This window comes from Equus quagga, unplaced genomic scaffold (genome assembly GCF_021613505.1).
Source record: "Equus quagga isolate Etosha38 unplaced genomic scaffold, UCLA_HA_Equagga_1.0 146_RagTag, whole genome shotgun sequence".
Lineage (NCBI taxonomy): Eukaryota > Metazoa > Chordata > Mammalia > Perissodactyla > Equidae > Equus > Equus quagga.
In genome coordinates, this window is record NW_025796728.1 from 1,160,438 (window position 1) to 1,187,110 (window position 26,673).

The 26,673-nt window shown below is 43.4% G+C and overlaps 1 protein-coding gene across 4 annotated transcripts in view; it reads left to right on the forward strand.

The window, feature by feature from the left end:
- Window positions 1–26,673, forward strand: part of LOC124232932 (E3 ubiquitin-protein ligase LNX) — a 175,850-nt gene that overhangs the window by 43,592 nt on the left and 105,585 nt on the right. The window contains exon 2 of one of the 4 annotated variants that reach the window (XM_046649859.1): window positions 8,516–8,718. The exons of 1 other annotated variant lie outside the window; for it this stretch is intronic. The gene's annotated coding sequence lies outside the window, so the exon portion shown is untranslated. Of the gene's footprint in view, window positions 1–8,515; window positions 8,719–17,254; window positions 17,456–26,673 lie in introns of those variants that run through there. 2 more of the 4 variants (XM_046649862.1, XM_046649858.1) reach the window with 2 other exon arrangements.

Consider the following 26,673-nt stretch of genomic DNA (forward strand, 5'->3'; position numbering starts at 1 on the left):
TATTTTTTTGTGTGGTGGAGAGCTGGGGATTTACCCTGCCTGGTGTTTTCTCAGCAGAAGGTCAGAGAACCAAGAATGGATTGATGCCCTTTATTAATTTGGGAACGTTCTCCACCATTACTTCTCAGATTTTCTTTTCTCTTTTTTCTCTCTATTCTTCTTTTGGGATTCCAATTACATGTATGCTAGACTGTTCGATATTGTCCCACAGCTCTTATATTCTTTTGTTTTCAGTCTTCTCCTTGTGTTTCATAATGGGAAATTTCTATTGACCTATCTCCCAGTTCACTGATGGTTCCCTTGAATATGTTGAGTAGATTGCTAAGTCTATCAAAAGCATTCCTTATCTCTGTTACTGTGTTTTTCATTTTCAGTGTTTACATTTGACTCATTTTATTTTCCATCTCTCTGCTGAAACTCCTCATTTGTTCATGCATATTGCTCACTTTTTCCATTAGAGTCTTTGATCTATTAGTCATAATTATTCTAAATTTCTTATCTGATTGTTCAATGACTATGTCATATCTGAATTTGGTTCTGTGAATTACTTTGTCTCTTAATAGTAGTTTGATTTTTCTTGCTTTCTTGTGTGTCTCATAATTCTGGATTGAAAGCTGGACATCATAGACAGATAAACTATATTTATGCCTAGAAATGGGCTTGTCTCTTCTGTGAGGCCTGTAGTGTAGGATGTTGCATGAATCTTGTCAAGAGTTCTGTTGCATTTGGATTTTTTTGTTGCTATGGTTACCCCTGGTGTACTACAGTCTTCAAACTCCCATTGTGTTTACTTTATGCTTAGTTCGGGGGCTGTGTTACCAGAGGGTTTTTTCTTAATGTTCCTGTTTCACCCTCAGCTTTAGCCTTTCCTTGTGACCTTCTACCTCAGAGAGAATGTCTCTTGTCCCTCCTCCATTGTAGACTGCTAACTTGTTACTTGATGCTTGTAGCTTGGTCAAGGTGGCAGTAGGGAGGGGAGTGCAATTCTCTGTTGCCTACGTCAGCCTCTGTCCTTGCCCTGGGCCTCAAGGGTTGAACTTTCCCAGTGATCTACCTCCCCCCAGAGGCAGGATATTTCTAATGGTCTGGGCCTAGGATGATGTCCAGTGCCTCCTAAGGAGTAGAAAGGTGTTTGTTGTTGTTGTTCTCTTCCCCTAGTCACAACAGATCTTCTCGCCATGCCCTGGAGGCAACAGGATTCATTGTTCCTCACTTAGCGTCCTAAGGCCTTTGTTCCAGAGGGAAAAGGATCTTTGTAGGGCTTTCTGTTTCCTGCAGTAGCAGCTTTTTCCTTCCACAGGCCTGAACCATGAGGGAGACTTCTTCTGTCTTCTACCCTGCTCCAGTCTTACCTTGTGTAGATCTGGAGAACAGCCTGTGAGTGGGTGTGAATCCCCCTTGTATCTGTGGTTCCCAGGATTTCTAAACTCTCATGATAGCCCAAACTTGACCTTAGAAATTCATTACAAATTTTAGCTGAATTTTTCATACCTTCTTTTATGGCAAATCTGTCTTCCTCCCATGCTCTGCTTCAGATTAGCTGGTACTCATATTTTTCCTCGGAGGTGCCTACTTTTCCTTAGATTTCAGACTAGTTGGTTGCCCTACAACCTCACCTCTCTAACAGACCCCAGAGAAGTTATGATTTTGTAGATTATTCTGCTTTTTCTTATTCTTAGGGTGTGAATGATGCACTTTCAAGCTTTCTATATCCTAAGAGGAAGCCGCTTACTTAGATTTTAAGTTTAATTTATAAACATTATTATTTAATTTATAAATACAGCAAAAAACATACAATCCCTTCTCAGGGTACTTTTATCTTTTATAACTTCATTTATTAAATTTCTTTTTTTTTATTGCAGTAACATTGGATTATAACATTATATAGCTTTCAGATGTACATCATAATATATTTTGAATTCTGTGTAGATTACATCATGTTCACCACCCAAAAACTAATTATAGTCCATCACCACACATGTGAGCCTAATCACCCCTTTTGCCCTCCCCCTTTCCCCCCTTCCCTTATGGTAACCACCAATCCCATCTCTATTGCTATCTGTTTGTTTGTCGTTGTTTTTATATTGTACTTATGAGCAAGATCATATGGTATTTGACTTTCTCCCTCTGACTTATTTCACTTAGCATAATACCCTCAAGTTCCATCCCTGTTGTCACAAATAGCCGGATTTCATCATTTCTTATGGCTGAGTAGTATTCCATCATGTATATATACCACATCTTCTTTATCCATTTATCGCTTGATGGGCACCTAGGTTGCTTCCAAGTCTTGGCTATTGTGAATAATGCTTCAATGAACACAGGGGTGTATGTATCTTTATACATTTGTGTTTTCAAATTCTTTGGATAAATACCCAGCAGTGGAATAGCTGGATCATATGGTAGATCTATTCTTAATTTTCTGAGGATACTCCTTACCACTTTCCATAGTGGCTGCACCAGTTTGCACTCCCACCAGCAGTGTATGAGGGTTCCCTTCTCTCCACATCTTCTCCAACATTTGTTGTTTCCTGTCTTGTTAATTATAGCCATTCTGACCAGAGTGAGGTGATATCTCATTGCAGTTTTGGTTTGCATTTCCCTAATAGCTAGTGATGTTGAGCATCTTTTCATATGCCTGTTGGCCATCCGTATATCTTCTTTGGAGAAATCTCTGTTCAGATCTTTTGCCCATTTTTTAATTGAGTTGTTGGTTTTTTTGTTGTTGAGATGTATGAGTTCTTTGTATATTTTGGATATTAACCCCTTATCTGATATATGGTTTGCAAATATCTTCTCCCAATTGTTAGATTGTCTTTTTGTTTTGTTGATGGTTTCCTTTGCTGTGCAGAAGTTTTTTAGTTTGATGTGGTCCCATTTGTTCATTTTCTCTTTTGTTTTCCTTGCCTGGTCAGACATGGTACTTGAAAATATGCTGCTAAGACCGATGTCAAAGAGCGTACTGCCTATGTTTTCTTCTAGAAGTTTCATGGTTTCGAGTCTTACATTCAAGTCTTTAATCCATTTTGAGTTGATTTTTGTGTCTGGTGTAAGATAATGGTCTACTTTCATTCTTTTGCATGTGGCTGTCCAGTTTTCCCAGCACCATTTATTGAAGAGACTCTCCTTTCTCCATCGTATGCTCTTGGCTCCCTTGTCGAATGTTAGCTGTCCATAAATGTGTGGGTTTACTTCTGGGCTCTTGATTCTGTTCCATTGATCTGTGTGTCTGTTTTTGTGCCAGTACCATGCTGTTTTGGTTACTACGGCTTTGTAGTATATTTTGAAATCAGGGAGTGTGATATCTCCAGCTTTGTTCTTTTTTCTCAGAACTCCTTTGGCTATTCGGGGTCTTTTCTTGTTCCATAATTAAATTCTTTAATGTGTTCAACTGCACTGTAAATATGTGGCATAAAGGTAATATATTAAAATCTCTTTTTAAATGTCCCAAGGATCCACTGCAGTAGATTGTATTTTCCAAAAGGGTAACCACATCACAACAGTTCCCATGCCATATGCTCACCAATGTGAGCTTGCCCCTCTCCATCAAGAGGTAGATTCTGTTTTTCCATCCTTTTGAATCTGGGTGGGTCTTGGGACTCCTTCTACCACTGGAATATGGGAGATGTTATGCTATGCCAATTCTCGGCATAGCCCTTACCTGGCCTACCAGCTTCCACGTCACTAGGTTGATGGGGACCCCAAGTCTTGCTGTGATCTTGTAATCCAGGTTCCCTGGAATCTGCCTTAACTCTCTGACGAGTATGCAAACCAACCAGGGGTTGTAAGGAGGAAGAAGTTGCTTTAATACTTGTTTGGAGTCAATTCATCTTTTTCGTTACTTGATTCTATTCTGAAATAGTTTCATATTTTTTGAACAAGTGTTATAGATCATTAAATTACCTCCCATTAGTTTTGCATTTCTCTTCTGTTTTGTCTGATTTTTTTTTATTGGCCCTGAACTAACATCTGTTGCCAATCTTTCTCTTTTTTTTTCCTCACCAAAGCCCCAGTACAAAGTGGAGTATCCTAGTTGCAAGCCTTTCTGGTTCTATGTTGGATGCTGCCACAGCATGGCTTGATGAGTGGTGCTAGGCCCACAACCAAGATCCTAGCCAGAGAACCCCAGGCTGCCGAGGCAGAGTGTGTGAACTTAACCACTCGGCCACGGGGTCAGCCCCTGTCTTGTCTGATTTTGTCATCACGGTTCCAAGCCCATTCTAATGACATCCTGAGGTTACTCACCAGAACTGTATTTTTAAAAACTCAAGTTGTTATATTTCTAACAGTGTTTGTTTTGTACAGTTTGATGTTTAACGTTCGATGCAAACAGGCTTGTGACTTACATCTTCTTTATAAAAACTGTCTTTTATCACAACAGATGTCCTTTTCTATCCTGTTTAATGATACGAAACTTAAATTCCACCTTTGCTGATGTTAATATTTTACTTCAGATATTTTTATCTTTGCATTTGCCTCTTTTCACTCCCTTGTTTCATCACATTAATGACATTTAGATGAATTTTGTGCTATTTACATATTCAGCAAATATTTATTGAGCACCTACTCTGTCTTAGACTCTGTTCTAGACATTGGTGTATAAAACAAAGATTCCTGACCTCAAGAAATTTGATGGGAGGAGACAGACCATAAACAATGCACATAATAAATAAGCAATTAACATAGCATGTGAGAAGTGCTAAATGCTGGGGGAAAAAATAAAAGTAGAGCATGGTATATAGGATTGGGAGTGCAAGCGGGGGAGGTTGCAATTAAGAATAAAATGGTTGTGACAGGCCCTACTGAGAAGGTGACATTTGAGTCAAGATTAAAGGAAGGAGGGAGCTGGCCATGTGGATCTCTGGAGGAAGAGTATTCCAGGCAGAAATAACAGCCAATCCCAGACTGTAAGGTGGAGGTGTGCCTGGTGTGTGCAAGGAAAGGCAAGGAAACCAGTGTGGCTGGAATAGGGTGAGGAGGGAAGAGTAGTAGATTAGATCTGAGAATCACTGTGGATTAGGCAGTAGGGACGTCACTGGCAACTTGGCCAAGTGTGCACAGTTTTGATGGAGTGGCAGGGCAATGCCATGTTCTTCATTTAGTGTGATGGTGGGGATATACTTAATTTTATTTCTCCTCTCTAAGTTTGTTTATTATTCGTTTGGTTTTATGTTTTACACTTTTTCTTTTTCCTAATTTTGACAAGTTTGATCATTCTCAAGTTGGGATATCTTCGGTCTGAATTCCTTGAGTTTTCTGCTGTCCAGACCTAATTTCATTTCTGTCTGCCTGGCATAAGAAGAGACAGGAATTTTTAGGTATTCTTTCCTGCAGGCCCAGAAGACAGAGCTATGTGTACCTTTGTGCCACTGTGTCAGTCTGGGCAGGAAACAGGTGCCATTGTCAAATCAGGTCGTTGAAAGAGCTTACTATAGGGGACATGTCCAAAGGTGAACAGAGGGACAGGGCAGCACTTGGTGCTAGTAAGAGTGTGTGTTTCAGTGGGATGGGTGGAGCCATTACTACACAGGAGAGAAAGAGAGCTTGCAACCTATGTCGGAAAATTAACCACTCCGTTAATCTGGAAGGAGAGTTTAAATGCACATAAGATAGCATGTCTTTCTCTGGGAGTCCTATACATCCATAGCACCATTTTTTCCAGTTTCCTGATCCTGCCTCCCTTTTTTCTTGGAAGAGGTAACCTATGACCTGCCCTCCTCACCCAAGAGGTTCAACCCTATCCGAGACATGAACAGAAACCCTTAGTCTTGGGAAATTTGCCTTCTGGTTCATTATATGAAAGACAAATTTGTCTGTCTCTGACTTTGGACTGATTCATAATTCACTTTAGGTTGCAAGAAACAAACAAATTCAGCTAGCCTAAGTATATTCCAGGTATCAGCTGTGCCCCTTTGCAAACCTCTTAGAGATCTAGTTAAACTTAGCCCAACACCACCACCCATGGGAATTCAGAGTCCTCAGTACAATCTCTGTGAGTTCCTGGGTTACTTTTCCTTGCTTCTCCCTGCCTCCACACTCCCACATTGGCATGAGTTCTGCTAGTTCTGCTTCTTGTCCCCCTGGCTTTTAAGTCCAGGCAATTCATCCGTTTTCCCCATGTCCTCACTACCTCAGCATTTCGTGAACATAAAAATTTTAATGACAGGTCACTTTTCATTTAGTTTCAATTCATTTTTTCTTCTAACATTTTCTAGCTTAAGGAGGACGTACTGTACTTGTGATAAGAGAACACATAGGGAGTGCACCAGCTTTAGTTGCTAGTGTATTTTTAGCAGGGCAAAGGGAAAAGAGTAATACACATTCTTTCTTAGGAAGAATAGGACAAAAATCTACAGCTCATCAGCAGCTTGCAATGGATGTACCATCAATGTGATAAATCACCCTCCATCAGAGTCATAGGACAACTATGTTCTATGGCTTTTGGATTTTGGCAGCTCTCCTTGTTTCTGCACCACCACTACCATCTACCTATAAGACCCTGTTAATATGTATGGTGGTCCTATGTTTCAGTGAATGGCCATCAGAAAAAAATGGCTTTCCATTTGTGAAACCATGGCCAGATATTCCAGGCAATATGATAGTCCACATCACTGGGGGTGATTCTCAAAATATTTAACAATCAGTACAACACAGGCATCAACCACTCAGAACAGATGTGACCAATGAGAACAGATGTCAGGAATAAACACCTGGTACATCCCCATGGTAGATGCCAGGTGAATATCTACACTGCCTATAACCCAGTAGCAACTCTGCTAATTCCCATCATTTTGTACCCAAATGTCTCTTTCCCTTTCCAAACTGTACTTTGTTCATTTGTGTGTTCATTCAACAAAGCCATTATTAAGCTTATCCGTGCACTCTCCCAACCTTTCCCAGCTCCTGTCCCATTGTTGCTGACACATGGATTTTCCCTAATAAAGTCCTTGCATGTTTAATTTCATCTTTGCATCTGTTTCTCACAGGACCCACACTAACCCCTAATGGTGTTGTCAAGATCATGGACAGCAGAACTCGCTTGTTACATTTGGGTCCATCCCTCTATCACCGCAGAGGATAACTTCATTTCCGTTACTTTGGGCATGTTCATTGACAGACTCTGATTTCTGTTTCTCACTCTGTCCCTCTTGCCAGCATACCAGTGGAATCCTAAGGCTTCCTGATGAGGATCCACTTTTGCTTTCTTATGAAATCTCATGTGATCATTTCCAGGGTAGGACAATAGTGCTAACAGAAGACAGCCATTTACGTGGGGGTAAAGAGAGTAGGTGGTATACAGATTGTATAGAATGGGGACATTTGTAGAAGAGGGGATGGGGACAGTGAGAAATGATAGTAACCAGTTTGGAGAGTTTGGCTTTGAAATGATTGGCACTTGGGACTGACCTGTTCATGACCCCTGGCTATGGTTCCTGGTTCCTTTATCCTGGAGAAGATGCTACCTTGAGATGGATTGAGCATGGCCCAGGAACCTCACAGATCTCCCAACTTCAAGTTCAAAAGTGTGTACAGCAGTCCCTAAGGGTCAAGATGAGGAAGGGACATACCTAGCACAACTACTGTCCCCTCTGCCAAAACCCCACGGTTAAATAACATTGACGAATAGGCACTCTTCTGTTCACTTGGCTTACTGCCACACTGACACTGTAGTCACAGCTGCAAGTTTATAGGTGGGTGAACAGTGTTGATCCAGGAGCAGCCGAATCACCCAGAAGGACTGGCCACCCTGGAGAGACACATTAGTGAGAGTCACCCAGCGTGGGAGTGTGAGGACATCTGTGCAGGACTTGTCAAAGCTGCACTTTAGTCCACCTCCCGGGGCAACTCAGAGAAAGTGAGAGACGACTGGAAGGGCAGCCTCTCCTCTTGCCAAATAAACCATGGCTCAAGTTAGGGGGACCGCCTGAACTGGAAGGACCAGCCTGGCCACCCTGGGCTGATGGCTGGCACTGATATTGACAAAGCTTCAAATTAAAACAGTACAAACAGGGAACTTGGAGATCTGTTAACTGGTTATTAACAGACCGGTTAATAACACTGCTCCTAGCTCTTAACTCTCCCTAAACGTTCACTGAACTGAGCTGAATGGATTTAAAGACAAAATGCAGGCATCTTTTCAAACTTTCTCATATCCCAGGAAGAATGAGTTCCTGGTGTCTTCTCTGTCCTTTGGCCCCTTGGTTGCAGTTGAAGTCAACATTTCCAATTCAGGATTAGTTGAGCTACTCAAAGATGAGGGATTCCAGGAAAGGTCCATGATGATAACAACCCAACATTCTCATAATTGGCAAAGGATAATAGGAGGGGAACGTATCAATTACTCCGTGATAAACTAAATATTGGGCTGGAAGTACAACTTCCATGCTGACCTTGGGAGGAGATGGTTGCTCCTGGGGCCAGTTACCAGAACTCCCTCATATTGCCTGAACCCGTGTTCACTGCCCCACCTCACTTGCTTCATGACCACCAGGAAGTCTATCCTTGTTTACTCCAGGCACCTCACCATGGATTAATGACAGCTACCCATGGGAAGTCAGATCTAAGAAGAGCTGAAAAGAGAAGACACTCATCCAGGTTCAACATCAAGTTGAAAAGGGGCATCTTCACCTGCTCATGATATGAGAAAAGCCAAAGGAACTTTCCTCTGCTGAGACTCTGTTAGTCAAAATCTGACCAAGAGCCATCTTGCCATCAATGGTGAGTGGTTTTCATCATATTCTCTTTCTTGTATTCTTTGACTTAGGAGAATTAAAGGACAGGCTTCTTGGCAATGATCCTCGTTCTGAGGACCTGCCCTTTCTTGGATAGAAGCGAAAGTTCACTGGGAAGGAAAACACTTCCCCACCTAGAAAGTTGGCTTCTTTTGTGCTTGTGACACCCGGGGAAGCCAGCAACATGATTCCTCTCTTGCTTTTGCTTTTTCCACTCCATCTCTTATGGGGACATTTTTTTGGGAGTCACTTTACGTTACTAGTTCTTATGAATTTTCAACTCCCTCAGGAAAAGGTTTGAAGAAGTTGGGCTCTGAGGCCTGGACAGAGCACTCTATTAGACAGCATAAGAGACAGCAAGTGTATGGAGAGTTGCTGTGAGGAAGATGGTAATTTGTTCTTCTTCTCTGAGGACTGAAGATACTAAAAGTAAAATTAAATGGGATTTAAATTACACAACACTTAAAAAGCTTATGAGGTTTGAGGTGGGGATCTTTAAAACAGGTTTACTGGGGGCCAGCCCTGTGGTATAGTGGTTGAGTTGGGCAGGCTCCACTTGATGGCCCAGAGTTCACGGGTTCAGATCCCAGGGGCAGATCTATACTACTCATCAGCTATGCTGTGGGGGCATCCCACATATACAATAGAGGAAAATTGGCACAGATGTTAGCTCAGGGATAACCTTCCTCAAGCAAAAAAAAGAGGAAGGTTGACAACCAATGTTAGTTCAGGGCAAATCTTCCTCAGGAAAAAAAAAGTTTACTGAAGTTGCCAACTCCACCTTAAAGGAATTTCAATTCATCTAAATATCTACAGATGTTACGGTCACCTACAGAGCACAGATCTTTTCAAGTTCTTCCCACAGTGCCAGCCAATCCTGACTGTGGACACATAACTCTAAGACCACATTTGAGAAGAAGTTAGTCTCTCAATCCACTCAGAGAACCCGCCTCCACATTTGTGAAAATTGTAAAGGTGTAAGAGGTCTCTGGTTCTCTAGGGTGACACACACAGAATCCAGAAACACATTAGGTCCCTGTTCCCATTGGCCTCCCTCTCTGCCCAGCCCTACAAAGCTAAGGGCCAAGGTGAGGCTGTGTGGGGCCTGGGCAGTTTACAGGCTATAAAGTCAAGAGGACCCACACTCCAGTGTTGGCCCCATCACTTACTTTCTGGGTGAACTTGGGCAAGTACTTTTTAACAACTTGGATTCTTTAAATGAGAAGAACCAAGCTGATCTTCCTCTTTCACACAACTGCAGCTGTACCACTCCTCCACTTCCACCTTGGGCTTTAATCATTGGGCTATAACTCTGCTTCTCCATTAACTGTAAGTTCCTGAAAACAGAGATTCATCCCATCCTTGACACTGATTGGCATATTAACAGTGTTTAATAAATTTGTTGAATAGATAAATAAATGAATGAATGAAAGAATAATGAATGTCTAGATTGTAGCATAATTATGAAAATTAAACATAAGGGGCCAGCCTGGTGGCATAGTGGTTAAGTGGGCATGCTCCACTTTGGCAGCCTGGGGTTTGCATGACGTGCTGTGGCAGTGTCCCACATACAAAATAGAGGAAGATTGGCACAGATGTTAGCTCAGAGCCAGTCTTCCTTACCAAAAAAAAAAAAAAAAAATGTAATGAAGTTACTTTCCTTCCCAAAGATTACAGGCCTAGACTCCTGGGAAAAAGAAGGGATACCTCAAGATCTAACCTAACAATAATCCCCTCCCTTCCCTCACTCCTCCCCTTGTCTTACAGTCATCTTCAGTTCTTTTAACTGATATTTATCAAAGGCAATGGGCTGTGTTCCTTCTGGGCACTGGCTGAGTCCTGAGGATCTATGAAAAGTCATGTTTCCTACCTGGCAGTCTAGACAGGAGGCAGTCTTTAAAAAATTACGATCAGGAAAATAACTGCTGAAGTAGAGCATGTTGAGAGTCCAGAGCAGGCAGGGCTATCTGCTTGGGGAAGTGAGGGAAGGTTCTGTAAAGGAGGAGGCATTTGAGCTGAGCCCTGAAGGTGGCGTAGGAGCTTCCCAAGCCAAGGGAGGAGTAATGCCTGAGTCTCAGGTCTGCCTGTAACCAGCTGGGCATGTTAGACAAGTTTACGTCTCAGAGACTCGGTTTCTTTATCTGTTTACCAGCATTGGCTCGTGGGATTTCTGCCAGGATTCCATAAGAGAACGCGTAAAAGCGTATAACATCAATCCAGGCAACGGTAGATGAAGGACAAATGTTAGGATGGTGCTGTGTGGGTAAGAGCCTAGAAGTGAGAGACTCTGGTTGTTATGGGAACCCATCAGTTTTTTTGGGGGGGACTCAAGGGGGATCCCAATAAACAGTGCCTCTCTTTCCCACCTGGGTCTGGCATAATTTGAGAAAATTTAAAAGAGTAATTATGGAGGCCAAAATATCACCTTTTAAATGGCAATTGCTAAATTGGAGAACAAGGCCTGGAACAAGGGAAAACAGAGCTTGAAGTCACCCAGATTGGGCAGATCTGGGTATGACAGCTTCTCAAACAGAAGCCTGTCCAGGAAAGACTCAGCATGGAGCAGCAGAGGAAAATCGGCGTACTCCCAAGATGGGGGTGGGGGGCACAAAACGGAGCTTGCCCAGTTGTTCCTTTCCATGTTTCAGGTCAGAGACTCTCAGGGGCAGAGTGAGTAAAACGTGGAGGGAGCACAGTCAGAGTTTGCTTTGGAAACCACTTTCCTGTGGAAATGGGGGTGTAGGGGAGTGCTCCCTTCTAACACAGTGTTACTAGGGCATGGGGGCTGGGGATGGTTGGTATTCTGTGGATGGAAAGGACAAGGAGATGTGATGAGGCTTGATAGGCAGGCAGGGGCCAGACCATGAAAAACTTTGCATGCCAGGGAAGGCAAATGAACTGAAGGTGGGATGACCACTGAGAGAAAAGGAAGAGGCACTCACCAGTCGTGCCAAGGAGAGCGAGCAGGGCAGCCAGCATTCCAGAGCATACATATACAGTGGCACCATTCTTCATGCTTGTAGAAGAGAGAAGGCTAGTGCCGTGGTTCCACCAGGCCATGAGGAAGTTGAAGATGCTGGGAGGGAAGTAGGATCTGGGCCAGATAGGCTTGAAGTGGAAAAAGTAGGGAAAGAATATTCTTGGGCAGCCTCCAGGAGTCCAGGAACCAGGGATCACAATCAATTCAGAGAAGAAAGCAAAGTTTGAGTAAGGGAGTGAAAAATCTGAATACTTAAGAGAATACAGAAGAGGGGCCAGCCTGACGGTGTAGGAGTTAAGTTCGCACGTTCCACTTTGGCAGCCCGGGGTTCGCTGGTTCAGATCTCAGGTGTGGACATGGCACCGCTTGGCAAGCCATGCTGTGGTAGGCGTCCCACATATAAACTAGAGGAAGATGGGCAAGGATGTTAGCTCAGGCTAGTCTTCCTCAGCAAAAAGAGGAGGATTGGCGGCAGATGTTAGCTCAGGGCTAATCTTCGTCAAAAAAAAAGAGACTACAGAAGAGAGTAGCATTCTCAGGTTTGTTTGAAATGGAAGATTTGGGGATGATAAGGAGATCCAAGGGGGGGCCCAGAGAATGGACAGCTTAAGAGGAATAAAGGGAAATGTCCTTATAGTTGAGGAGGTCAAGGATGCTGGAAGGGTCATCCGCAAGGACACAGAAGCTATCAGGATGAGGCCAAAGTTAATAAGGAGAACAGACATTTTACATCTTTGATATATGGTGATGGGTCAACTATAGAAGTTATTCCATAAAGGAACCAAGAAAGATACAAAGATATGGCAACCTTCAAAACAGCAACAACCATCACCAAAAAATTGAATAAGCTCCCTGGTTTATGCAAGGATGGAGTCATATAAACATAAAGACATTTACAGCTGTGGAATATAGGCCCTGTGACAATTACAGAGGCCAACAATGAAGTCCTTTTTTTTCTACTAAAGAAGCATGTGCTGGCCACAAATATGAGTAGTAAACCTTCATAGCATGTGTGACATCTCTTCGTAGAACGTGTGACATCTTCAGAAACTGATGCACTCCCTCTCCCCTAAAAAGCACCCAAACCAGAGAAGTGTCTGCTCCTAAACTGAAGATCCACAGAGTATTCTTGAGGCTCCCCTGCAAACCAGGCAACACACGGGCTGTGAGTTTGTGAGAGAGATGCAATCTCTTCCACATACACAGAACCAGATGGCATCCATCACATCAGCTGATATTTGTGATTATTACTATTATTTTCCATAATTGCCCTCCTGGGATCTGCTTATTTGCATCATGCTAAGTACTTGTAAGTAGCCAATGAAAGATTTGGAGCTAAGCTAGTTTTTTTTTAAAAAAACTGAGGCCAATATGATGGAATGTTTACAGCAATTCCATCTCATCATGCTAAACACTTTCATCCAAAGAGGCTTTTTCTAGAGATCCCTTTTATTAAAATCAGATGGAATCTGTTCTCTTTGGTGGTGGCATTCGGTCATCTCAGACAACTCTACAAATATACCATGAAAAAAGAAGAAAGGAAGCAAACAAGAGCAAAGTAATTCAGATGAATCGCAAGGTATGGCCTTAACAATAGGTTCATGGCCAGGAGTAATCCTCGAGAATGCCAGCTTTCATTGTGGTGATCTGGAAGAAAAGAGCTTTGAACAGAGGCCTCCTTTCCCCCCTTTAGATTTCCCTGTCAAGAGACATAAAAGAATTCAAACTAATCAAAAAGCCCAAGTCAGCTGGCTGGTTAACGAGGACAGGCCCAACCTTGAGTTCAGAGAGCTTTCTAATGCATTCCACCTGCCTCCCCAAAGAACAAAGTTTACAGGACATATTGACTGCAAAGGAGGCTTGCTTTTAAAGAGAGAGATGGACATATGGTAGCCGAAATGGCATCCCATGGAAGTTTAGTTCAACACTGAAAACACTGTCACTCTTAACAAATTACCCCGTGCCCAAGATACTGAATTTCTTTCTTTCTTTTCTTTTCTTTTTCTTTCTTAAGCTGTTTAATCATCATGAGCAAAGTAACTGGGAGTAATGTGGGGACCTGATGCAGTCGGCCCTTGAGGCGCTTTATAATTGGGTCCCACCTCACCCATCCAAGTTTAGCACGTGAGGGATCCCCTTCACCCCAGCGGGGTGAATATTTCATCATTTTTTCCCTCCTCCCCCACTGCCCAACTCCCTCCTCAACACACACAGGCTAGGACCATCCCTGCCTCCACCTGTGCTGCTGCCCTGCCTGTAACTGGCTGCCCGTCTCACCATCTCTCCACATCCTTCGAGGTCCACTTCATGTTCCATTCTCCATGAAATCGGCCTCACTGGCACCAGCCAACAGCAACCATTTCCTTTCCTGACTATCCCTCCCACTTACTGTCAACCAGGGATAGAAATTGCTACTGTGCTTGGACTTATACCTTAAAGATTCCGAGGTTACCTCTGAGCTCAAGGGTGCCATGGCCTTTTAGCAATGACAGTGAGAATGGTATGGGAGGAGGGCATGGAGCAGTGTGTGTCTAGCATTTGCCAACCCTGGTCTAATGACCTAACTTGGCAGTGGTTTGTATTGGGGCTTAATTTTACATCATCACATTTTATCCAACTGTATGTTGTTCTATGTTTTTATGGTCATTCTGATAAGATTTTCAGATTTTAAATGGATAGACTGTTGAAGTTATAGAGAGAAAATGACCATAGAAGATGTCATAGAAAGTCACAACTGAGCATTCTGGAGGGGGTCCTCAAGTTGGGGCCCTTCCCTTCTTGAGGTTGGTTTGATAGGCCCCCAGAAGATGATTTCAAGTATGCACCCGGGGGTGATGGATTTCCCAGTGTGTTTTCTCATAAATATATGTATAAGTGTATCCATGTGTACATACGTTCTATAGATAGATATACTCAAGGTATAAACCAGATTACTCATGCATTTGCAATTGGAGACATTCCTTCCCAGAAACTATACTTCCCAGGGCTACTTCTAGATCTCACTTTCTTCTGAATAGAGGATAGTTAAGAAATTTGATTAGTGTCCAGGGAGTTGTCCAGTGAGCAAGAAATCAGAGCCTTCCCTGCTTTCTTTCTAGTGGTTAAAACTACTCCGGCCCTTCCACTTGCTGGCTGTACCATCCGCAAGCAAGTTCTCAGTCTCTCTATGCCTTGGTTTTTCCAGCTGTAAACAGAAATAGTACCTAACTTATAGGGTGGTTGTAAAAAGTGCTTAGAACAGTAAGTAGCACCTACTAAGCACTTATTTGATGCTAGTTTTTTTATAATTATTGTTTATATCTTTTCACCAATACTTTAGAGATACCATTTCCATAATAGTGCAACAGCTCTAATGGAATGAGGCGTATATTGATTTTTTAAACCTTTAAAGATTATTCTAAATCCAGGAGTATCCAGATGCATCTCACTTGGGATGGCCGATTGTGTGAAATACGTCTAGTTTTTACTCTTCTTTTATACACCATACCTGGGAGTGAACTCCACTCCTGGCTCAACTCTTGTTCTAATTTTTATTCATCAGACTATATATGCAGACAGCTGTGTGTATATGAATACAGCAAGTGCGGCCCCATAGCCTCGAGGCCTTTGGATAAAGCTTTATGCACTGTTACTTCCTGCAAATTCTTTTCCCCTGCACCCCCTCCCCTGACTCCAGGAACCTATCAGTGATTCCCGCCTCCCAAGTCAGACCTGGTGCCCTTGGAAAAAGGTGAGGCATGACTGACACACAGGGTAGGCAGGCTGCCTCGAAGAAGAATGCTGGAGGCAGGCCTTCCAGGTGATTCATTAGGTGGCCAGGCTCACCCTGCCCCTCCTCCTCTCCCAGGGGACACCCTGTCAGAGGGAAGGAGAAGCCTTTGTTTTGCTGAAGCTTCCCAGTCGAGTGTCACACTGGTGGACTGGTACTTCTTCCTGAAAGACCTGCATGTGAGAGCTAGGCAGCCTTTATCTTTTTGCTGTGTGGTTAATAAGACAGGGGTAGCCACACCTACTTTAGTTTCTATTGAATAAAAATGTGAATGGGGGATTTGTGTGTGTGTGTGTGTGTGTGTGTGTGTGTACAACTCTCTTCAAAGTTCCCAAGTTCCCAGGTGGGGAAGGTAGTTTAGAGCAGTCTGTGACCACTGGAGAGGACAGCTCACCCCACACCCCATGTCCTTGACTAGAATTTCTCCTCCTTCCCTCCCTGGTCGTTTTACAAGGTATTGAATGACTGACTGCACCCAGTCAGTGTCCAGGCCAAGAGACCTGCATCAAGACCTACCTTCCTTCCTTCCCTCCCCCTCGCCCCTCCCCCTCCCATTTATTCTTCTTCCTTCCCCCTCCCCTCAGCCAAAACACCAACCCACCAGACGATCAAAAAACCTCTAAAGTAGTACAGCCTTAGAAAGTACGGAACCAAAGTATTTCCAATATCAGGAGGAGGGAACGGAGGGGAAGAAGGAGACAGAATAAGAGGAAAATAGGAATTTCAACAGTTTTTTTTTCCTTCAAGAGAAAAAAATATCTTTCTGGGCAAACAGGCCATCCTCCTGGGAGGGAGAGCCCGCAATTTCCCCAGGTAGCACATTCCAGAGAGTGAATAAATTGTCCAGAGATGCTGGGAGGGGGCCACAGATAGACACAACGTTTAATACAAGGATGGGAGTTGTTTACGATCCTCCGAAAGATACCAAAGGGTTGAAGAGGCGGGCCCATCGCTCAGAGCTGCGCTGTGGGTCTGGCTGAGCTGTAGGTCTCTGCCTGCTGGGAAAGCTGAAGCAACGCTGTGGCTTGCCCAGGGTCACACACCACGCTTGGGACAGAAATAATTCTGATTCCTCCTTCCTGGCTCTCACCGGCAGTCAACGCCACCTTATTACCGTGCTATCATTCGAATCTGAATCATTTAAATGGCTCCTAATTGCAAGCCAACCGAGAACTGTAACCTCCGCGTGACTCGAAGTGCCAGGCAAGTGAGGTGGGAAGGACAGAAATTTTACAGACTCCTGAACGCGGAATTAGGATGCTGGGAGGGGGTGGGCGTAGGGAAAAAGTGTTTGAAAACCAGACTTTAAAACTGCTGACAAGTACCATATTTAGATTTTTTTTTAAATGAATTTGAAATGTCACCTCCAATTTGTGATCGTGTTGGAACAGAGAAGCACTTGGAATTCAAATGGATGCCATTCAAAAAGGTGTTTGGGGGTAAATCTCATATTTTCCGAACACTCAATCTTCACACACTTCCTTTTCATGCCCACTAAATTACCGTCTCGTTTCGGTGTTTAAACTTCCTTTTTAACTCTTTTGTAAGCAGCTGGTGGGAGGCAGGGCCCCGGGGAAGCAACCAGGCCTATAAATTCAGCTCTGTCCACGGGGCTGCACACGTGCTCTGAAAAGAAAGTAAATTCCATCTGGCAAATTGCTCTAACTGATTCATTTGTCCACGCAGAGACGCCACCTACTTGCGCGCAGGTATTCAGGTAAATGACAGGGGGGCGGGACCTACTGACTGTTTCAATAGCTAAGGTCCCAGCAATGTTTTATCTGTCCAAGCTTCCGTGATGTCACCCATTTCCTGGTCCCGATCGACCAGTGCCCTCCTCCTTCCTTAGGCACCTGTGCGCGGAGGTTGAGGCTGGGCACTGCTCAGGCAGCGCAAGGAGCTGCGGGATTCATCCGCAGGGCAGGAGAGCTGAGGGGCTGCCGCTCTGAGAGCCCCAGACGGACGCCTGACAAGGTGAGCTGAAACCTCTCTTTTCCTCTCCGGGCATTTAGACCACCGGCCCCTGAGGGATCTGAACGAGGAATCTGAATGAAAAACACAAACTGAAGGGCTCAGCTCTGGGTGTTTGTCCCAAAAGGAAAAGCCCTTTTGAGGAAGGACCGAGGAGAAGGATGCCTTTGACATTTTGGTTGCCCAGGAAAGTTCTCCAAGGCCAGATATTTAATCCTTTTTGTTTCTCCTAATCATTAATCCGGCCTCTGCTTGTCTGGGAAGTTGATCTGATTTTTTTTTTTTTTAAACCCTGGAGTGGAGACTTTTTTGAAACTTGACTCAAAGGTACAGACCTGTTCAGCCCGTTTAACGCGGGTTGGGAGGCCAGCGCCGACTGAATTCAGAGTTGCCTTATTTGCCTTACTTTCTGCATTCGTCTTACCAGAGGCAATTTTAGTCTAAACCTGTGAGACGTCCCTAAATTTCCTCGGACGTCCTTGTCTGAGGAACAGGTAACATCTGTTGCCCTGCCCAGAAGCCCTCCACTCCAGTTTGCCTTCCTATTTCTTCTCTAAAAAGAAGTCTGCTGTTTTCTTTGTTCTTGGTGGAACACTCTTTTTAAAACCAGTTTGCAGCCTGGACTAGAATTGTTGACATTCAGACCCGGACTGGCTGCATGCTGACCTTCAGTTAAAGATTATTTCCTCAGGGCTTAGAAGAATGTAGGTTCAGATCTGATTTTTAATTTTTTTGAACTCTTCCACTTTTTCTCTCTCTTTTTCTTTTGATGGCAGCTATACCAAGGAGATTGTTCTGCCAGGACCTGACTTTTTTTTTTTTGAGTAATTTTACCTCTAGGATCCATTTTTGTTTTCCTCATCCTGTTCACACAGCCTGTACTTCTGTTCTCATCAGCCCAGTAGCCACACTCTATACTCAGTGCTGTTGTTGGTGAAAAGGAAAGAAACTATATCCGAATCTAGGTCTCGGCTGGGATGAGCTGGAAAACTTGGGGAAAGAAATCGACCTGCGAAGGAGGCATTTCATTCTAGATTCCTTCCTCGGCGATTTTTCTGAGATTTCAGTTAGTAAATTCTATTTGCAAGGGAATAACCTGTTAGGAATTATGCTCCTATTCATCCTTCCAGAAATTCAAAGTGCATGTCAATTCTCCAAAAGCGTAAATTGAAACAAGCTGAGAAGTTTTTTGTCTCAGTTGTTTCTCGCCACTGAGAATCTGCCCCGCACCGGCTGCCAATTTCTTCTTACTCCTTGGAGAATTGTATTGTTCTTAAGATTGGCACCTGAGCTAACAGCTATTGCCAGTCTTCTTTTTTTCTTCTTTTTCTTTTTCTCCCCAAAGCCCCCCAGTACATAGTTGTATACTCTAGTTGTGGGTCCTTCTAGTTGTGGCATGTGGGATGCCACCTCAGAGTGGCCTGATGAGTGGTGCCATGTGCGCGCCCAGGATCTGAACCAGCGAAACCCTGGGCCGCTGAAGTTGAGCGCGTGAACTCAACAGCTCAGCCATGGGGCCAACCCTGCATTGTTCTTTAACTGACCTTTATGTCTCTTCTTTTCTCCTGAGCATGTGTTGGGGTGGCGGCTACTTCATGTCCCATGCTAGTGTTCTCACTCAGTTCAGAGTTTTGTCAGCAGAGGAGACGAAAAGATCTCTCAGATCCTGAATCTTTCAGATAAAAATGTGTCTTCAAAGTCACAAATCTCTCCACATGATTGCCTTCTTTCTGGTTTACCGTGGTTCCCTCATTCTTTGTACAGTTAATTTATGATTAAACAAATCACTTGGTCACTATATGCCAGCATCCCTGGCTATTAAAGGAACAAAGCTGTGGATACCATACCCCCAGGTATAAGAAAAGAAAATAATTACAGATCCCGGAATTCAGAGTCAGATTATCTAGAATGCAGTTGGTCTGTTGGATAAGTTGCACGTGAGTATTGTCCAAACGAGTTAAAAGACCCACAGTGGTTCTCTTCCTATAGTAACTCCATCCCTTGGTTCAAGTGGCAATGAGGCCTGATTGAAAATGTACAGTCTCTTCCATTTACATCCTTGAGCAAGTTACTTAATTTCTCTGACCTTCGGTTTCTTAATCAGTGAAACAGGAGGTAATAATCCCTTACCATACAAAGTGGTCATGAGAAGTAAATGAAGTAACATATATGGAGCATCAAGCCACCAATGTTTGGTGCTAGGTGGGTGCCTAGAAAAGGCCAGGTCCATGCTTCTTGAAAGCATTTTCCTGGGTTGCTTAGAGGAGGTAATCTGACCCTACTGAGATAAACCATCTTATGTGGTTGCAATTGTTAGGAACCCTCATAGTTCTTGTTATGGTTATTAATTGTAAGTAATTAACTCCAGTGTTAACAGTTCAGAGAAAGAAAACAGGCAGGAGGCAGGAGAATGCTTAAACTATGTCATTAAACAGGCTGGACAGATTGGTCTCTGCCAGCCTCCCAGGCCGTGTTTAGGAGCTGCTGGCCACTTCTGTCACTCCTGCCTTTCCCCACAACAGACCCACATAATGTGGTCCTTCACAGGCCTTCGGGGGAAATGTCCTGTTGTCATTTGCTATCATCTGACTTGGCAGGCAGCCCTTTCTGCTTTCAATTGTGCTATCTCCAGGGCAGACTGAGCTTGGTCTCCTCCAATCTGGCAGATAAACAGCCTTCGCCACAGCCTGGCAAGCTGCCGTGCCAAGACGCCAGGAGCAGGAGGCAGCTGATTTGGAGCCTGCAGTATACTGTGGAAGGGGGCTTTGTGGATCCTTTGGCTATGATTGCCCCCGTACTGGAATATCCTGTGCCCTTTGATGACCTTGAGTCATTGCATAAGAGCAAGAGTGTTCTCTGGCTCCTGGGACCTACTACAGGTCTCACCTTGTCCTGAAATGATAAGACAGGTTTTCGTCGTTCAAGAGCAAGGTAACAGCCTAGTAGATTGAGGATGGGTTCATAACTTTGAACCCACAACTAGCTTGCTTAGGGGATCCTGGGGAAGAACCTCAACCTTCCAGTCCATCAGTTTCCTTGTTTACCTTTTCCCAAAAATGGGATGCTACAATAGTGTATTTCACACCCACCCCCGGGTCCCGTAACTGAAGCTAGGTGGGCTGCATACCTAGTGAGTAGGTCAGACTGACTGCAGGGGAGTGGGCAATGCCTCACTAGGAAAGACTAGTCCAATTTATTCAGTTCTAGGTGGAACAGTGCCACTGCTTTACAGTAGTGGTCTGCTCTCTGGTGTCAGACTCCCTGGGTTCAAAACCCAGCTCTACCTTATACTAACTATGTGACCTGAGATGGGTTATTCAACCTCACTTGACCTCAGCTGTAAAGTAGGCTTATTGTGAAGATGAAGTGAGTTGAAATGTGTAAAGTGCTGGGAATCGTACCTGGCATAATGTTGGTATTACTAATATTATTTTCTTGAAATGAAGGCATAGTGGGTGGAATCAGACAGATCTGGGTTTGAGACCCAGTTCTGCCATGAATTACTAGACTACATAAGTTACTTCATGTCTCCTTGTCTCAGTTTCATCATCTAGAAAATGGAAAACTCAGTGCTGTTTTGAAGAATAATTGAAATGGTTTCATGTGAAGTGCCTAGTTTGTAGAAAGTGCTCGATAAATGTTAACTCTTGTTATATTATTATAGAAAACAATTATTATGCTGGTTCGACATCTTAGGTCGGGCTGCAGTTTGGATATAATAATGATGGAAACGGTAGTAAGTTGAGGACCAAAGTCTCTGAGCAAAACAGATTTCCCGAAAGGCCCCCAAAGGCTTAGAAGGAAAACCAGTTAACAAAGATTATCTTGTTTATCTTGGAGTTCCAGGGCAAGGCAGCTGCCAGTTGAAATGCCTGGTCCTTTGCAGAACTGTGGGCAGTAGGGTTCTGCGATGTAAATAAACAGTGGATTTTCCCGGAGTCATGATTCCTGGCTTCCTGGCTTCCAGTGTCTCCTTTTTAGATTTGAATTCCTCACCTAAAGTGGAGAACAGAGGGTCTGCTAGGATTCTGACTGCTTAAAAGGCCGTTATCTAAGATGCTGCCAAGAAAGGACAGATGAGGGAAGCTCTAAGATGTGTGTTCCTCATTGCCTCGGTATTCATGGACCTCCTGGCAGTGTAACTATTCCTGATATTTCTGTGCTGGCATTACTTGGACTCACTTTGATGTGGGTGGCAAATGTGTTGTCCTCTGACAGTGCCTCCAAAGCATCAAGGGCTTTTCAAAACCATTTGGAAGGAAGACTATATCACTCTTCTTGGGCTAATGGAATTTAACCATCTACTATCCCCCCAAAATAAGGGTTAACATGAAAACTATACAAGTTGCTAAGCACAAAAACTTGGACTGAACTGAAATCAGAAACAAATGTTGGCTGTTTCCTGTAAATCTTACATTCACCATTTCCTCTTGTCTCATTTTGTTCTAAGTGACACAAGGATACTACCGTGACCTATTGCTTAGTTAACCAGAGACACAATTCAGATCAATATAAGGAGGAACTTTCTAAGAATTAGAGCCTACTGGAAAAATCTAGTACGTTGCCTTTGGAGTACTGAGTTCCCTGTCACTAAAGGTGATTGTTTTTGGTATATTCAGTGCCTGGTACGTGTTTGCTGAATGAATGAATGAATACCAAAGAGGATTTCTGTTTCTTTAGCAGCACATCCGCTCTTCTGTAAAAGGAAGATTATGTCACTGATCTCAGAGATCATTTTAAGGATTAAATGAGAAAATGTATGTGAAGTACCCAGCACAGTTTCTTGCACCTAGTGAACTGCTCATTAAGTAGTAATAATTACTATGTTTTACTTTATATTATGTTCTAGAAAGGAAGGGAGAGAAGGGAGTCCTCCTTCAGATAGAGGATAGAGAAGATGGCCTCCAGATTTGCGATTTGCGGTCTTTATGATACTCTTAATTCCTACTCTCTTCACCCCTGCCCTTCTTCCTCTGCCTTCCTAAAAGAACTCCTCCTCCCTGCTCTAGGGAGCCACACTTCTTGACATGGTGAATTAACGAGTACACTTCTAACAGTGTCAGTAGGTTCTGTCCATCTCAATTAACAGAGGCATTTTTGTTTACATCATTAATTTGTGCCTTGGAATGTGTGGGCTTAAATTCCACCATTATTTTCCGGTGACTCTTATTTGCTTTTTGTGTTTGATGCATTTGTCACACAGGGACACAAAAGACCTTACCAACAGCAGAGTGGAAACTCTCCAAGAATTTTCTTTAATAGCTTCTTGGCACAGTGCGTGGCAACAGCACACGCGTGATGGTGAGGCCTAAATATGTCATTGCTATCTGTTGAGATGATTTGCATAACTTGCTGATGACTGCTTTTGTCAGTCACGTGGCCTTTTTTGACTAGAACACTGCATGCTTAGGCTCCCGCATACTCACGTTAATGCATGAATCACCTAGTGTTTTCAAACTCCTTATTAAGTATTATTGTTATACTTGTGTTACATCTTCTACAACACACACACCCTCAGCCATTCTGTCTGTGCCCCTTTTCCCCTTGGGGCCCTTGCAAATTTGGTTTAACAGTCATCTCTAGAGGCATCTGTATTCTAACTTAGTAATGGGTTAAATGAAATTATTACATTTTTATACCAGGGCAGAACTGCTGTCCCTAAGTATGTAGTAGTCTAAGTGGCTGCCACCCCAACGTATTTTCCATATCCCTAAGCCATGTAGAGAAGTGTTGGATCATTGGGAATGTTCACCCTATTCCTGAGGGGAATACTTCTGGAAATACATAGCCCCCTGTTAGTTTCCTGGGGCTGCTATAATGAATTACCATAAACTTAGTGTCTTCAAACAACACAAGTTTATTCCCTCACAGTTCTGGAGACCAGAAGTTTGAAATCAAGGTGTTGGCAGGGCCTCACTTCCTCTGAAGGCTCTAGGAGAGGCTCCTCCCTTGCCTCTTCTAGCTTCTGGTGCCCCCGGGCACTCCTTGGCTTGTGGCTGCATAGCTCCAATCTCTGCTGTCTTGTATGCCTTCTCATCTGTGGCTGTGTCTTATCCTCTTCTGTATCTTATAAAGATACTATAAAGATGTCATTGGATTTAGGGCCCACCCAGATAATCCAGGCTGATCTCATCTCAAGATCCTTAACTTAATTACCTCTTCAAAGACTATTTTTCAAATAAGATCACATTCACAGGTCCTGGGGTTTAGGATGTGGACATATCTTTTGGGGGGGGGGGACATCATTCTACCCACTAAACCCCCCAACTGACATTTAAACACACAGGACCCTCCCACTGCTTATGGAGAGATTCCTTGTCCACTTGGACACTGAAATATTGGGCAAAATACAGGCAAGGAGAGTTAGAATTGGCAACTATCACCACTACCATTGTTTATTTCTATGTTCAAGGCACAATAGTGTTTTATATTCTAAAGACTCTTTATGTTCTTTCACTCCATAGTGTGATTATTTACAAAACACATCAGTAAAGGCCATCTTAGGTCACAATAGTAGACAAGTAATATCCTGGTTAAAGAAGGGATCACTTCACTGAAACCTGAGCCCATCAAATCACAACTGGGTAAGAACTCACTTCCAGGTGCCGTGTTTTCAAAGCGACTTTAACAAACTAGAGGGCATCCTGGGTGGACTCTTTACCACCACCTGGACTACCTAGGAAGACAACTGGAAGAACCAGAAACAAAAAGAAAAGACAAGGGAGAAATCACCAACACTGTCTTTAATTTGGGGGGCTGTCATGTTTTGAGGGCGTGAATGTGATCTATGTTACACTGAAAGGCAGAACAAGGGCCGAAGGTCACAATAACGAGAGGGAAGCATTCAGCTGCTAGAAAACTGATGAGAAACACATCATTGGAGGTGTTCCAAACAGAAGCTGGTAAGTCATCCTTCAGGGATGTTATAAAGAGGATTCCCACACTTGGTGAGAATCTAAGATCCTTTTCCAACTCAAAATCCTGCAACTTCTAAATAAGTAATTTTAAAATCTCAAATACAGATCATTATGTGGGAACAACCAGTGCCAGTGTGTGTATTCCTCTTCCTTGATTGAGGAGTTTGCTCAGGTTCTTCCTCTCACCTGGATTTCTTCCCACTTGTCCAAATCCCATTTATCTTTCACGATCCTCCCTGAGGACCGTCTATTCCATGAACTTTACTTGACTGTTTTGGGCCATGCTAAACTGCTCTCTTGTCCCTTTTCCTCCAGCGTTTTTTCCTGGCCCCTATTTTGGAGGACCATACTCATTGTCATACTCTTGTGTATTCTCTTGCAGTGTTTTAACATTTTTTTCTATGTGTAAGCTCCATTTGCCTAATTAGACTTAAACTCATTGAAGAAGAAATTGAATTCCCTATGGAAACTCCCACAGAATTCAAGACAAATGCCAGGCATGTAATAGGTGATCAATGAATACCCGTAGAATTGAAACACAGTAGAAAAATGGTGAGAATTAAAAAATCTTCCTTCATCTTGTCCTTTCCTCCATAAAACTTGGTTACCTGTTTAAAAACCATCAGCATTTCCAGAATATGTTTTTCAGCCTTGGGTGGAAAAGTGCCAGCTTCTTTTCCATGCTTCTCCTCTGACATCAGCCCTTCCCAGGATCCTATGGCAACTGTTTGCATGAACAGAACCCTTGGTCAATGCAAAATACTCTGCCTTCATTTTTGTTGTTGGCAGAGGGTCTGCGCCATTTCAGCATGTTGATAGATCAAGAACATGGAAGGACATCTTTTCTGAGACAGAGTTCTTACAAACAAACCCAGGTATGAAAAAAATACCATGATACCCCAGGGGAAAGGCAGTAAAATCTTCTGTCAAGAGAGGCAAAGCTCCTCTCTAATGGGCTTGTGAAAGACTGTCCTTGGCTTCTAAAACGTCTATCTAATTAGCTAGCCACTTGGGACTTTTTTCACTTAATCGCTTCCCTTGTTTTTCCCACTTTCTGAATATCTATGTTCTCAGTTGTTGACTCCGGATGTATTACATTGTCTCCTCTTAGTTCAATTCTCCTTTAATTTCCTGACAAAATTTCAACCTCTTTAAAGACCATTTATATATTTTTTTTTTCTGTCATTTCTGGTGTTGGCAACACTCTGCAGGCTAGTGTCGTTCACAGGTTTTGTTAAGGAATTGCCTCCTCCCTCTGGAGATCATTGATGTAGATATTAAGCAGCAGTAGAGCTCACCCCGACCATTGCAGCAGCCTGTAAGTCCTGCCCTCTTCTGCTCCCTCTGCTCCTCCTCTGCAATGTACATGGCGCCCCTGCCCCCCCAGCCCCCACTTCCAACCCAGGCTCTTTGTTCAAAGACAGTTTTTATCCCATGTGTGACTATTTTTATTCAGGTCACTAAGTCACCTAATTCCTTCCTATTACCTATGTATCCGTACACTGAGGATTAGTCCACAGAGCATGTGTTCATCCTCTTATATATTAAAGAACTGATGACACTTTATTAATATCTCCAAGTCTCACATCATTTATCTCAATGACTAGTTTGAAACCAGCTCTGCAACCATTCTGCCCTGCGTAGCTTCATCCAAGTTTTCAAGCGTCATCAACAACAAGAACCCTCAAGCTCAGTTTCTTGAAGCTAAAAGTTACCTCAGAAATCATCTGGTATAGGGGCTGTTAGTCTTTATATATTTGAGACACACTGTAAAACATTAGGGTTGGTTGAAGGGATTAAAAGATTTTGAACAACATTAAATAAGTCAGCAAAAATTATGATGCAAACACGGCCACAGTAGGGCAGAGCCTCCCGCTGTTTATATAGGCGCAGTCCACACAGCGTCCTTGCTGGAGAGAACTGTTTCTATCACTTGGCTGGGCTCTGACATACTCACAAAACAAAGCTCTTTCAGGAGCCAGTCATTTGGTGATCATTCTTGGGGACCTCGCTTTAGATTAGATTAGATTTAGATTCTTTCCTCTCATTTGAAGCAAATTCTTCCTCTTGCCTCATAACCCCTTCAGCAAACTGCTCACCTGGCATCTCCATCAAGTATAATAACCAGCTGGAGCAACAATGAATTTAGACCTTGGTTAAAATTTAGTGGCACACCTGTGAAGAGTTTGTAATTTCCCGGTTTCGCCATTTCACCTGGCAGGGAACCAGGTCAGGTGCAAGGAAAAGATCGAGACCCTCAGAGGTGGTTGGTAGCAGAGCTGGGTCCAAACCGCAGTCCTGACA